The 15,566-nt window shown below is 39.0% G+C and overlaps 1 long non-coding RNA gene across 1 annotated transcript; it reads right to left on the bottom strand.

Moving 5' to 3' along the window:
- Positions 1-428: 428 nt before the first annotated feature.
- On the bottom strand, positions 429-11,172 carry LOC134759600 (uncharacterized). Its single transcript, XR_010136040.1, has 3 exons — positions 10,640-11,172; positions 8,779-8,965; positions 429-2,238 (listed from the first exon to the last, which is right to left on the bottom strand). It is a non-coding gene; the product is annotated as an uncharacterized LOC134759600 (long non-coding RNA).
- Between the last annotated feature and the right edge of the window lie 4,394 nt (positions 11,173-15,566).

Genomic DNA, 15,566 nt, shown 5'->3' with positions numbered 1-15,566 from the left:
AGAGCCCCTGCAGATACCAAAATCTGCAGATGCTCAGGTCCCTTAGATAAAATGAAATGGTATTTGCATATAACTGATGCAAATCCCTCCATATACTTTAAATTATCTCTAGATTACTTATACTACCTAATACAATGCAAATAGTCGATATACTATAGTGGTTTTATTATTTTTAAACTTTTTTATTGTTTTCCTGTTAGTTTTTTCATATTTAAAAAAATGAATGTTCTTTATTTCACTTTATCTGTAACGTGAGCCAAAATTTCTCAGCCAAATTAAAACAAAATGTAATACCTTATATGTCATAAATATCTGTTTAATTTAGATTTGGGCATACTCTTATTAAGAGCATTTCTAAATTATATTAAAAATAACTTTGCTTAAATTTTACAATTTTATTGTAATTTAAAAGCTATCTCAGAATCCTTTGTGGATGAGGATCTAAAAAGCAGAGAAAGAAGTAAAATAAATAATGAATAAATATATGAGTAAATAGAGTAGGTAGATATTTGTAATTTATATTGGAAAAAGAAAATAGGATAAATAGATAATTCTCTCACCTGCTTACCGCTACACAGATTTTTCATAAAGGTCTCACTTCACATCATGGCTGAAATCTGACTCATAGGTTTATATCTTTGCTTTGAGTAATTTTAGAAATTTTGAAACATATAGGACTAAATAAAAATGTAATTGATAACTTACAGGAGGTTTGTGTGGAGTCCTCTGTATTTGATATTTTGTAAGATGGAAAAAGTAGCAGAGGACATATTCTGGCAATTGCCTGTTCACCTAGAATCTTGGGAATTTATCTATATGTTCAGATTGTTAAACTCTATTTAAAATTATCAGTCTCCAGGCCAGAGAGAAAAAATTTCTCATATGATTCCCACTTCCTGGGATTAATGCCCTTATATAATCCTCTCCTCTTGAGTGTGAGCAAGACCTATGGCTTGCTTAAGTGAAATGAATGTGCCAAAGGCAATGGGATTTAGATTACTCGTATGTGATACATAAAAGTATAGCAACAGTCCTACTGGGGTCCCTCTCTCTCTCACTTGCTAGCTTTGAAGAAGCACATTGCCATCAATCCTACAGCTATAAGAAAAGAAATTTTTCTTACTTATCCTGATTATATTACTTCTGAGTAGTAGGATTATTATAGTGCATCACTTAATTATTATTCAAGGATAAGTAGGCTCATATATTTCTCACACAAAGTTGGGAGATCAAAGGAGTCACTTTAATTAGACTTTATCAGGAAAATAGCACTCAGCAACTATATTGCATATTTTATGTTAGGAGCTACCATTGTGTTGGATGTGAAAGGAATGCAGATTAAGTAAGAGTTCACTGGATTCCTATCTAAAATTTTCTGGGGAATGGTTGTAATGTTAATTATATGCTCATTTTCAGCTGAGAAATGTGTTTCCATGTGCCGTAGTTAAAGAGGAGAACCTGATGTAATTCAGTAGGAAATATTAATATATTCTTAGTAGCATGGGAGTTCTCACTGGAAGATGGCTAAGAAAAACAAAAAGCTTTCTATGGTTTGGCGATTAAGGTGTCATCTGCTTATGGAAAATAATTATTGACAAACTATCAAGCTACAGCATGGAGGAAACTGAAACATCCCGATTGTTTTACATGGAGGCCTGGTGCTAACTAGTGGCACTGAGTTTTCTCCATTACAATTAGTTCCCTCCTCAAGACCCAGCTGAAATTTTCCATGACCTAAGTGGCTCATTCATTAATAAACACAAAAGTAGTTCTCTTGATGTGCTAAAAATTATCTGAGTATTTTCTCTGTTTTTCATGTTATACTAATTACACATTTATTTTGAAATCATTTATACATGTGCATGTAAGCATCTAAAATAATAAATGTAGTGTCTCTCCTAACAAAGATAGCATAATTTTCACATTTCAAATTCTCTGAGAATGTGTACAATTATACGTACACCAAAATATATTAGGTCATTTGTTACTGTAAAACTATAGTTATTTTTATGCATTGAATAGGCATGGATTCTTGGTTTAGTGATCTGGCAATTTATATATTTTTTCACAAAACTGATTTGAGGTGAAGTTTGGCTGACTTGTTTTTCTTCTTGTCAGACTTCTCAGTACTGCATCCCTTTCGATTTTTGCCCAGTCAGCTGCTAGTAATCATTCTGGATACTCAGATAAGTCCAGGAATGAATTTCTTCCAAGTGAGCACTCTCTTCAGAAGTTGTTCTGAGAGATATTTGAAAATAAACCTGTGTTAGTAAGCTCAAAAACATCTGCCATATTTGTGTATTTTTCCATTTGTTATATTGTAAGACTAAATGGAAGCTGGGATATGTTTAACTCAACCAACCTCATCAGAGGATATATTGCATCTGCGTCCTTCAAGCCAGATATTGATTAGGGTAGTCAATTTCTGTTGTTATTTCAAAATGACCTTTGATATTAGGGACACCAACATAAATGCCAGTTATTGGCTGTGCTTTCATTTCTCTTTTTCTAGATTTGGGAATTAGCTGTAAATTAAAATTGTAAAGCAGCAACTCTGATTTGTAGTTCATCAAAGTTCATACAAGTTCCGCCAATGTAAATGCAGATGGCTTATGTATTATCAGTCCACGTGTTGTCTATATTGATCAGTCACTATTCAGAACTCCTCTGTTGAAGGGGAGGTTTAATGTATGAATATTTATTGCTTAAAGTGATATATCCTAATAACCAATTATTTATTTTAATGCAAATAATTACTGAAAAAAATGCCCTTTGTTGGATATATTTTAAATTCTAGTGATTTAACAAATGACTCTTATTAAATTTCAAATAATGGAATATCCATAATATTACTTGAGATGGCTCTAGACTGTGTACCACCACTGGGCATTTATTTTCCTTTTAAAAATTTCATCTAGGAATTATTCATCTGAAACACATATCTATTACAAAATCACCTCTTGGTTAGCAAGCATCTCCATATCAATATTGTTATATTTCTCATACTTGCTTTTTCAGGTTGGATTTTACTGCCTTTATTTAAACAAACTTCATACTCTTAAATGCAACAAGAGGAAACAAAGAGAGAAAATAAACTTTTATTTTTTTTTTTGATGGAGTTTTGCTCTTGTTGCCCAGGCTGGAGTGCAATGCCCAGGCTGGAGTGCAACGCCCAGGCTGAAGTGCAACTTCCACCCCCAGGTTCAAGAGATTCTCTTGCCTCAGCCTCCCGAGTAGCTGGGATTACAGGCATGTGCCAACAAGTCTGGCTAATTTTTGTATGTTTAGTACAGATGGGGTTTTACTACATTGGCCAGGCTGGTCTCGAACTCCTGACCTCAGGTGATCCATCCACTCCAGCCTCCGGAAGTGTTAGGATTACAGGAGTGAGCTACCGTCCCCACACCAAGAAAATAAACTTTCAAAACAGCTTCCTTTTGGGAATGGTTCAGATGGAGTGCTTGATTGCAATGCTTGAGAAAAGAGACATTGTTGTGAAAGTCTAATGAGAACTAAAAAGTACTAAAATCTTTGGTTGACCTTTGGGCAATTGTTGGCTTTTTCCTTTTCAGATAAGGGGAACCACAAGCATGATCCCCACGCTTTTCTAAATCTCATCAGACAAGCGTGAAATATTACATTCGGTAACAGCATCTATATTATCTTTTGCATTTAAAATTATTTTTGCTTTTTCCTTATCTTCATTGTGTATTTGATATTATTCATCTTTTCATGTAACATTTTTAAGCTTCTAAAATTATTTTTCTGAAAAATGTGAACTATAAAGTTTAATGAAAAATACATTGGTTCCAATGAAATAAAAAATTATAGAGTTCATTTATCTTTAATATACATTGATGGAGTAAATTTTCTAAAATGCATATCTGGTCCTACCATCCCTTTAACATCTTAAAAAGTTGCTTTGAACATAAAAATCCAACTATTTTCTGTAGATTATAGTACACATTGTCAATGTGCCTACTTGTTTCTCTATGTATGTCCCATATTGACCCACTTCTCACACCCCATGTTCTAGTCTTCCTAAACTTTTATTTGCAAAACATAATATTTCATGTGTGTCCGTGTGAAGAGACCACCAAACAGGCATTGTGTGAGCAATAAAAGCTTTTAGTCACCTGGGTGCAGGTGGGCTGAGTCCGAAAAGAGAGTCAGTGAAAGGAGATAAGGGTGGGGCCATTTTATAGGATTTGGGTAGATAAAGGAAAATTACAGTCGAAGGGGAATTGTTCTCTGGCGGGCAGAGTGGGGGTCACAAGGTGCTCAGTAGGGGAGCTTTTGAGCCAGGATGAGCCAGAAGAAGGAATTTCACAAGACAATGTCATCAGTTAAGGCAGGAACAGGCCATTTTCACTTCTTTTGTGGTGAAATGTTATCAGTTAAGGCAGGGCAGGGCATATTCACTTCTTTTGTGATTCTTCAGTTACATCAGGCCATCTGGGCATACACATGCAAGTCACAAGGGATGCGATGGCTTGGCTTGGGCTCAGAGGCCTGACATTCTTGCCTTCTTATATTAATAAGAAAAATAAAACAAAATAGTGTTGAAGTGTTGGGGTGGCGAAAATTTTTGGGGTGTGGTATGGAGAGAGAGAATGGGTGATGTTTCTCAGGGCTGCTTCAAGCGGGATTGGGGTGGTGTGGGAACCTAGAGTGGGAGAGATTAAGCTGAAGGGAGATCTTCTGGTAAGGGGTGATATTATGGGGTTGTTAGAAGAAACATTTGTCATATATAATGATTGGTGATAGCCTGGATACGGTTTTGGATGAATTGAGAAACTAAACGGAAGATACAAGGTCCGAATAAAAAAATGAGAAAAATGGGTATTAAAGGACTAAGAATTGGAAGGACCCAGGACATCCAATTAGAGATTGCCCCAGGGGATTCAGCATAATTAGTTGCTTGGTTGGCAAGTTTTTGGGCTCTATCCTTGAGTTTTTTTATGTTGTCATACACCAAGCCAGATTGATTTAGGTAAAAACAACACTCTTCATTTAAGAATATACAGAGTCCTGCTTTTTCAGCAGTGAGTAAGTCAAGGCCTCGGCGGTTTGGGCAGACAACTGCAGCTAAAGAGTCAACTTGGGCCTGGAGGACTGATAAAGTTTGTGATATGTCTTTGATGCTAGCAGAGAAGTCATTAGATAGGCTACGGAAGGTCGTGACAGAGGTTGAAATGCTGGCTATTCCAGTACTGAGAGCAATAGTGGAGGCAGAAAGTCCTAAACCGACCATCAAGGGAATTAGTGGAATAACTCTTTTTTGTCGTGTCGGTGTCATGAGGGAAACAGGGAGCTCTTCGGTCCCATTTGCAAATTGAATTTTGGGGGTAAGGAAAACTCGTGTGCATGTGCCTGTCCAATTAGCAGGTAGACACATGTAGGTAGAGGATCCACAGAGGAAGAAGAGACCTTGTGCAAGGCAAAACTGGAGATGTAAAGTAAAAAGGTGAGAAGGGGTGCTGAAAGGGGTGTCTTGTACCCAGACTCCTAGGGATCCAGCTAGGGCGGCAGCTGTCAGAGGTTGTAATGGGGACTGATGGGGTAACTGCGTAGAGGAGGAGGTCTGATTTTCATGGTGTATGAGAAAACGTTGAGTATCTATGAGAAACCTTTCACTGTTATTTTGGGGGCTGGCTATAAGTAAACAGGAAGAGGGCCTGGGAGGAGAGTCTGACGAGCAAGGGGAAGGTAGACAAGGATGGAGTGAAATACAGGGTAAGTGTCTTCCTAAGCAATAATTACTGCTAACATTTTTGAGTTTGTCAGTATTGATAGAGGGCTTGTTGGTAATATGGAGCTGGAAGGCTCCAATTGTTTCAGTGATGCGTGTAGTTGGGCTTCGGAGATGGAGAGTAAAGGAACATCGAGAAGGTGAAATATTACCTAGGGGAATTCCAGTGGGTCTTTGCTGAGAGATACATAAAGGAGCGGCCATAGGAATAGTAGTTTGTGTTGTGAGAGGTCCAAATATGGGGGGAGTAGAGTTGATATAAGGAGAAAGGTTTTTTAAATAAGTGCAGAGGAGGGCGGCAGCTTGCTGATGTGAAATGTCTGGGGAAGTCTTGCTGGACCTGTCTAGAAAGTAAATGAGTTATTTAGGAGGGTAAAGGTGAGGGCTGTTAAAGGAAGTTCAGAGGTGTAAGGAGACAGGAGATGTTGCTGGGTCTGTCTGTAAGGTGGGGACAGCTATGTAGGCACTGAAAGAAAGGGAAATGCAAAGCCAGCAGTTGTTCGCTAAGGAGGGATTAGAAGCAGCTAGGAGAGAATGGGTAAGGTTGATAGTGTGGTGGAGATAGCTGGGGAGAGGTAGAGGGTGGCATAAGAATGGGAATGAGAAGAAGAGTGAGTATAAAAGTAAAGAATAGAACTTCATCAGAGTGGAAGTATTGGAGGGTGCCCTGCCAGCAAAGATCATCTACCCACTCTAAGAGGGAATTAAGAGTGGCAGTTTGGGGATAGCACCAAGAGATATCAGCTGTGATGGCTTGAAGAAACAGTGTAAACCAGCAGTGTAAACAAGAGTAGGGCATTTATAAGTAGTTGAGAATGGAGAATAGGAGTATGACTAGACAGAAGACAGTAGAGATGACAAGTTTTTTTGGGGCACAGTCTAAGTTGGTCTGGTGTCTGGAATAAGACTGGGGCCTAATAAAAAGGAACATCTATACAGGAGCTCAAATGGGCTGTACCCTGTAGCATTCTGAGGACAGGTCTGACTTCTGAGAAGGGAAAGTGGTAAAAGTATTGTCCAGTCCTTTTTAAGTTGGTGGCTGAGCTTGGTGAGGTGTGTTTTTAAAAGACCTTTAGTCCGTTCTACTTTTCCTGAAGATGGAGGACCGTAAGGGATATAAAGGTTTCACTGAATACTAAGAGCCTGAAAAACTGCTTGGCTGATTTGACTAATAAAGGCTGGTCTATTATCAGACTGTATAGAGGTGGGAAGGCTAAACTGAGGAATTATGTCTGACAGAAGGGAAGAAATGACTGCGGTGGCCTTCTCAGACCCTGTAGGAAAGGGCTTTACCTATCGAGTGAAAGTGTCTACCTAGACTAAGAGGTATTTTAGTTATCTGACTCAGGGCATGTTGAGTAAAGCTAATTTGCCAGTCCTGGGTGGGGGCAAATCTTTGAGCTTGATGTGTAGGGAAGGGAGGGGGCCTGAATAATCCCTGAGGAGTAGTAGAATAGCAGATGGAACACTGAGAAGTTATTTCCTTGAGGATAGATTTCCACGATGGAAAGAAAATGAGAGGTTCTAAGAGGCGGGCTATTGGTTTGTACTATAGCATAACCTGCCTTTGCTGGTGTGTGGCGATTAGGCCTGGTGGAACTGCCATCAATAAATCAAGTGTGATCAGGGTGAGGAATGGGAAAGAAGGTAATATGGGGAAATAGGGTGAATGTCAGGTGGATCAGAGAGATACAGTCATGGGAGTCAGGTGTGGTATCAGGAATAATGTGGGAGGCCGGATTGAAGTCTGGGCCAGGAACAATGGTAATTGTGGGAATTAACATAGAGTGAGTACAGCTGAAGGAGCCAGGGAGCAGAAAGTATATGCATCAGGTATGAGGAAGAAAATAGATTTTGGAAGTTATGAGAAATGTAGAGAGTAATTTGAGCATAGTTTGTGATTTTGAGGGCCTCTAAAAGCATTAAGGCGGCAGCAGCCGCTGCACGGAGACATGATGGCTAGGCTAAAACAGTAAGGTCAAGTTGTTTGGACAGAAAGGCTACAGGGTATGGTCCTGGCTCTTGTGTAAGAATTCTGACCACAGTAACCATGCCTAGGAAGGAAAGGAGTTGTTTTGTAAGGGATTGAGATTTGAGAGATTAATCTGACACGATCGCAGGGAGAGCACGTGTGTTTTTATGAGAATTATGCTGAGATAAGTAACAGATAAGGAAGAAATTTGGGCTTGATTGAAGTAATGGGGGCTGTCTGTGAAGCTTTGCAGCAGTACAGCCCAGGTAATTTGCTAAGCCTGATGGGTGTCAGGGTCAGTCCAAGTGAAAGCGAAGAGAGGCTGGGATGATGGGTGCGAAGGAATAGTAAAGAAAGCATGTTTGAGGTCCAGAACAGAATAATGGATTGTGGAGGGAGGTATTGAGGATAGGAGAGTATATGGGTTTGGCACCATGGGGTGGATAGGCAAAACAATTTGGTTGATAAGGCATAGATCCTGAACTAACTTGTAAGGCTTGTCTGGTTTTAGGACAGGTAAAATGGGGGAATTGTAAGGAGAGTTTATAGGCTTTAAAAGGCCATGCTGTAGCAGGTGAGTGATAACAGGCTTTAATCCTTTCAAAGCATGCTGTGGGATGGGATATTGGCATTGAGCGGGGTACGGGTGATTAGGTTTTAATGAGATGGTAAGGGGTGCATGATCGGTCGCCAAGGAGGGAGTAGAGGTATCTTATACTTGTGGGTTAAGGTGGAGGGAATACAAGAGGAGGATGCAAAGGAGGCTTTGGATTGGGAAGAAGGGCAGCAATGAGATGTAGCTGTAATCCAGGAATAGTCAGGGAAGCAGATAATTTAGTTAAAGTGTCTCGGCCTAATAGGGGAACTGGGCAGGTTGGGGATAACTAAAAGGAGTGCTTAAAATAGTATTGTCTGAGTTGGGGAGTTTTAAGAGGTTTAGAAGCCTGGCTGTCAATACCCACAACAGTTATGGAGGCAAGGGAAACAGGCCCTTGAAAATAAGGTAATGTGGAGTGGGTAGCCTCCGTATTGATTAAGAAGGGGACAAACTTACCTTCCACTGTGAGAGTTACCTACAGCTTGGCGTCCATGATGGTCTACGGGGCTTCCGAGGTGATCGGGGAGCGTCAGTCTTCAGCTGCTAAGCCGAGAAGGAGTCAGTCACACAGTCTTGGGCCAGAGATCCAGGGGCTCTGGGAGTGGCTGGCAGGTGAGTTGAACAGTCCGATTTCCAGTGGGGTCTGGCACAGATGGGACATGGCTTAGGAGGAGTCCTGGGCTGCAGGCATTCCTTGGCCTGGTGGTCAGATTTCTGCACTTGTAGCAAGCTCCTGGGGGAGGAGGTTCTGGAGGAAAGCCTGGCTGCTGCAGTTCAGGCGTTTGGAAGTTCTTGTGTGCTGGAGATGTGGCTGGAGTTTGTCTCACAGTGGAGGCAAGGAATTGCAACTTTTTTATATTATTGTACACCTTGAAGGTGAGGTTAATTAAATCCTGTTGTGGGGTTTGAGGGCCGGAATTTAATTTTTGGAGTTTTATTTAATGTCAGGAGCAGATTGGGTAATGAAGTGTATTTTGAGAATAAGAAGGCCTTTTGACCTTTTAGGGTCTAGGGCTACAAAGTGTCTCAGGGTTGCTGCCAAACGAGTCATGAACTGGGCTGGGTTTTTATATTTGATGAAAAAGAGCCCAAACACTATCTGATTTGGGATAAAGAAAAAGGAACATTAACCTTGACTATGCCTTTAGCTCCAGCCACCTTTTTAAGAGTAAATTGCTGGGCAGGTGGGGAGGGCTAGTCATGGAATGAAACTGTAAGCCAGACCAGGTGTGAGGAGGGGAGGTGATAAAATGATTACAGGGTGGAGGAGAGGAGGCTGAGGAAGAATTGGGACCTAGCTCGGCCTGGCAAGGAGCAGCCTGGGGAGGAGGGGAGAGGTCAGATGGGTCTGTAGAAAAGGAAGATTAGAAAGACTCAGCAACGCTTGGGGTTGGGACTGAGGGGACAGGTGGGAGGGAAAGAAGGAAGATTTGGGATGAGTTGCATTGGGAACAGAGACTAGAGAGATGTGTAAAAGAATACCTGGACGTCAGGCACCTCAGGCCATTTGCCCATTTTACGACAAGAATTATTTAGATCTTGTAGAATGGAAAAATTGAAAGTGCCGTTTTCTGGCTATTTGGAACTACTGTCAAGTTTGTATTGGGGTCAAGTGGCATTGCAGAAGAAAATAAGATGCTTAGATTTTAGGTCAGGTGAGAGTTGAAGAGGTTTTAAGTTCTTAAGAACACAGGCTAAGGGAGAAGAAGGAGGAATGGAAGGTGGAAACTTGCCCATAATGAAGGAGGCAAGCCCAGAGAAAAGAGTAGAGACATGGAGAAGGGGTGGGGGGTTCTTGCCCTCCAGAAAAGCAGAGAAGAGGTCGGGGCACAGAGATACGAGGTTGGGGTGCAGAAATAAGGGATCGGGGTGCAGAGATATGAGGTTGGGGCATGGAAATACGGGATTGGGGCACAGAGATATAAGAAGTCGGGGTGCGGAAATAAGGGATCGGGGCACAGAGATAGGAGGTTGGGGTACTTGCCCCTCCCCCAGAAAAGTGGGACTTGCCACTAAGGGTGAAGGACCAAGGCAGGCATCCCTGCGTGGTCTGACACCTCTGAAACATGGGTGAATAATCAGAGAGGCATCCCTGCAACTATTAAACACCAAGGGAAGGCTGCCTTCCCTAGTCCATGACCGGCGCCGGAGTTTTGGGTCCACAGGTAAAACGTGTCTCCTTTGTCTCTACCAGAAAATGAAAGGAATTGAAATTAAGAGAAGGGAGAAATTGAAGTGTGGTACCAAGATTGAAAGGAGAAAGAGGTTGAGGGATAGTGAGGGAGGCTGGAGAAGAGAGTAAAAAGAGGCCACTCACCCGATTTAAAATTGGTGAGATGTTCCTTGGGCTGGTGGGTCTGAGGACCTGAGGTCGTAGGTGGATCTTTTTTACGGAGCAAAGAACAGGAGGACAGGGAATTGATCTCCCAAGGGAGGTCCCCTGATCCAAGACACAGCACCAAATTTCATGCGCATCCGTGTGAAGAGACCACCAAACAGGCTTTGTGTGAGCAATAAAAGCTTTTAGTCACCTGGGTGCAGGCAGGCTGAGTCTGAAAAGAGAGTCAGAGAAGGGAGATAAGGGTGGGGCCGTTTTATAGGATTTGGGTAGACAAAGGAAAATTACAGTCAAAGAGGAATTGTTCTCTGGCGGGCAGAGTGGGAGTCACAAGGTGCTCATTAGGGGAGCTTTTGAGCCAGGAGAAGGAATTTCACAAGACAATGTCATCAGTTAAGGCAGGAACAGGCCATTTTCACTTCTTTTGTGGTGGAATGTCATCAGTTAAGGCAGGGCAGGGCATATTCACTTCTTTTGTGATTCTTCAGTTACTTCAGGCCATCTGGGTATATACGTGCAAGTCACAGGGGATGCGATGGCTTGGCTTGGGCTCAGAGGCCTGACAAATATTGTTTCCAAATTCTATACAGGCTTCTTTCTTTACTTTTCCTCGTCTAAGTAATTTATTCAAGTCTTCTAAAGCACAATTCCAGTATTCTTTACTATAAAATACTCTTCAAGATCTTCCCACCTATTTTAGCCCCACGCAATTCCACATCATGCATAACTTAAATCACCTTATTCAGTTTTCCCATAGCATGCTGTGCAGTTATGTTTCAAAACATTTACTGTATTTTAATTGTCACTCATTTCGAATAAGTTTATAATTTTTTCCCTTTATTATTTTTCTATAACCCTCGTGCATACAATAACACCTACAACATGACACGAAATTAGCCAAACAAGTGACTGTTGACTTAATGCTTTTAAGTTGATGGGTCTCTGTGGAGATTTGAAACTTCTGTACATGAATACTAATGAAGTTCATGTAAATCAGCAAGAGATGGGGCAGATTCTATACATGATACAAACTGCTTCCATAATTCTCAAGTAAGAACTTCCCCTATAAAAAGCCATGTTTAACAATTTCAAAAGTAATCATAAAGTATCGGGGAAAAATAACAAATAAATACATAAAAGGTGACTAATCTCTTTTTTGGCTCTGGATAATAGAATATTGGTTTGAATAGTGCTCATTCACAGCTTTTCTTCTATTCCAACATTTTAGTTCTCATCTGGAGGGGAAACTACCCTCTTTAAGGCTAACTATGATGCATAATTTCCAAAGCAATCTTTTCCTATGACTTAGCCATCAATAAGAATTTTATCAATTAGCAAGCCAAGTTTTCTGATTAATCTTTACTTTTTAATCACTGCATATTTCTAGCATAGTGTAGATCTCACTTTTCCAAATATCTTCCACTTAATATCTTCTTTACAGTTGAACATCAACTCTGTAATGTCTGGCATTCTATACAAGATTCTTATATTTAACTAAAAAACTATAGTTAGATGAGAGATTTTATTCACATGTCCAAATCTAGATATTTTAAGAAAGTTGTAGATAATGTGAACTATGAATCTCAGTATGAAAAGTAATGGAATATAATTTCACACTATAAATGTTATACATAGGGAAAGCAAGAGCCAGTGAAGTGAAACCTGTATAATATTACAAAAATATGAGACTATAATATAATTGTTTTATTCTTTGCCCATTTTTCCCCTCAATATAGCTTGCTTTATGAAACTAAGAAATCACTTAAGCTGTGAGGTGGGTGGGAGATAAAAGTTGGTAACAAAAAACAACAATTATTTAGGAATTTTTACTATGAAAGAAGGTCATAAATCTCATCAGACTTCACAGCCCTCTGTATGACAATGGGATACTAATAGAGGATATGCTAGCAGCTTTCATTTACAAAATTAAACGTGCATCTAAATGACATTTTCTAACTCATTCTTCTCGTTGAGTCAGCCACTGAAACTTAAAAACTGATCAAAGTGTTCACTCTCATGGGCCCATCCAAAGTCGCTATATACATTTCATTGATCACCTGGTTAAAAAACATTGGAATTCATTTCTAAAATTAATTGCTAGGCCACAAGTTTTTATACATTTTGTGTGTCTGTGTGGCACAGTAATATTTTTCTCCCAATAAATACTGACACCAGCTCTCAAGTTCATCTACTGAAACTTAAATCTAATCTTGATATTGTTTTAAGACTATAGGGTAGGGTAGTGAACCAAAAGAAAGTGGACTTGAGATACATTCTTAGATTCAGAATATTGAAGTTATAGATCTTAATTTTAATCCATTTTGTTTTGTTTTGTTTTATCTTCCACGAAGAAGTATAAAATAAAACCTGGCCAGACATTTGTTCACAGACTGTGACAGAAATAGATTTCCAAGAGAATAATTAAACAATGTACAGGTAAATATATTTCTTCACAAGGAAAAATGTCATTAATAGCAATGTGTCTTCTCTTATTTTAAAATTTTCATAAATATACTTTGATTAGTGAAAGAACATACTTTAAAAAAGTATTCTTATATTCTCTTTTTATAAAAGGGAAGAAGAAAGAAAGGTTAGTGAGGTAGGCAGAATAATGACGCCCAAAGAAGTCTCTATCTTGATATCTGGAACCTGTGAATATATGACTTTACTTTGCAAAAGGAGACTGGAAGACGTGATTAGGCCAAGGAATTTGAGATTATGAGATGGTGAGATTATCTTGGATTACCTACCCCAGTGTAATTGCAATGTTTCCCACGGTTGTAAGAATAATGTAGAAGAGAGTCAGAGCTAGATGTCACTATAGAATAAAGGCAAAGAGGGAGGTTATTTTGCTGGCTTTGGTGATGGGGAAAGAACAACAAGCCAAAGAATATGGATGGGCTCTAGAAATTGGAAAAGACATGGAAATGAATTCTCTTCTAGAGCCTCCAGAAGAAACTCAGCCCTGGTAAGACATTGTCTTTGGCTCAGTGAGAGCAATGTCAGACTTCTAGCTTCAGAACTGTAAGATAGGACATTTGTGTTATTTAAGCTGCTAAATTTGTTGTAATTTATAGCAACGGTGATACTATAGTCTAATTAAATACATTAAGTTTGTTAATTAAGACTCAAAATAACTTAAATATAAGCATTTATTTATTTATTGCTTTCTGAAATTACTAAGACAGTAGTTGAGGGATATTAAAGCACAGTAGAGCGAAGAGGTCAGAAAAGGAGATGATAGCAAGAAACTCACTGAAAGCCCATTTAAGGAGCAGATCCCCTTCTAATCAACTCAACTTGTTCATTGCTTCTCTCATATCCTGGCAGAAAACTGTATCTAGAATCAGAAGCCTAAACAGTCTTGAGAATGAGGATACTGTTCTGAAAATAGGATAGAGATAGTCATTCTTGAACGCACTCTTCCCTGTGAACAATGGTGGCCAGGTACTGACCCTTCATAGACTGCAAGAGGAGATTGAAAGAGTCTTACCTGGGTACAGTTACTGACCTTAAATAACAAGCTGAAGGATATACTAAGCTCAAGTAAATAGCTCAACCACATCACACACCAGTGAAGATCAATTTAATTTACCCCATACATTTGAACAGAACTTCATTGATCATTGCAATTGCTCCATTTTTAAGTATGAGAAAAGACCTAACAATCATCAGATATATGAGAAAATAATCTAATATGAAATATATACCCCAAATCATACATATAAAAAGACATTAGAAATAGGTAAAATGCAGAGAGAAAAAAACATTTAAAACACATTATCTTTAATAATTTGAGAGAGCTAAAATCATGCATTCATGAAACAACAAAAGGACTCGTAAAAAAGGAAACATTTATAGAACACGAAAAAGTACTTGAAAATTAAAACTAGTATAGCAGAAATGAAAATCTGGAAGATAAATGACCTAAAGTAAAATAAATGGACAGAAATAAAAATCATAAAGGATAAAGTCAAGGAAGTCCCCAATAAAGTACAGAAAAAAATGCAAAAAGATAAAAGAGAAAATATGAAGGGGTTAGAGAATCAGTCCAAGAGCTCCAACAGCCAAACAATAACAATTCCAGAAAGAAAGAATAGAGGAAAATGGAGAGGACCATGAGGATACAGATTGCAAAGGCCCAGCAAAAGGGATTAAGTGGGCCCCTACGTAGGCAGATCATTTGAAAATTTTAGAACACTGGGGAAGAATAGAATATCTTAAGAGCCTTACAGATAAAAATTACTTTCATACAAAAGATGATTAAAATTCAGAATGGTATTAGACATCTCAATAGCAACACTGGAAACTAGAAAAAAGAGAACAATGTCACTGAAATTCAGAAGAAAAAATAATTTCTATAAGAGACCAAACAATTAATTACAAGGGAAAGATTTATTTAAATATGTGCAAGACCTCTAAAAGTTTATCACTATTTCTTTCTCAGAAACCCCTGGAAAATATGTTTTATCAAAACAAATTTTATCGGAACAAAACAAAGTAAACACAGAAAGAAGAAAACATGTTCCATGAAACAGGGTTTCTACACCAAGAACAAGGTGAATGGACTCTCCAGGATGATTACAAAGGACGATCCCAAGACAACACCTATACAGCATCAAAAGATCTTTCCTTCGTAGAGCAGCTCAGAACGTCTTGGTGGAGGATTCTTCGAGAAGGTGAAACTTGTTAGGGTATCTAATGAGTCTGACAAATTAACAGGAAATCATTTACATAATTGGGAAAGATTCTATGACTGTATTAGTGATATATACATAAATGAACAAAGAAGTCAGTTATCAATTGTAGGAGGAAGAAGCTGCAAAGGGTGAGAAAAATAATCAAAATACATGGGGCTCAATTGTGATAGAACTTAATGAGGACATTGATAATTAAACCCTTAAAA

Source organism: Pongo abelii, chromosome 11, assembly GCF_028885655.2.
Source record: "Pongo abelii isolate AG06213 chromosome 11, NHGRI_mPonAbe1-v2.0_pri, whole genome shotgun sequence".
NCBI classification, from domain to species: Eukaryota; Metazoa; Chordata; class Mammalia; order Primates; family Hominidae; genus Pongo; species Pongo abelii.
This window is presented reverse-complemented; position numbering and strand designations above follow the sequence as displayed.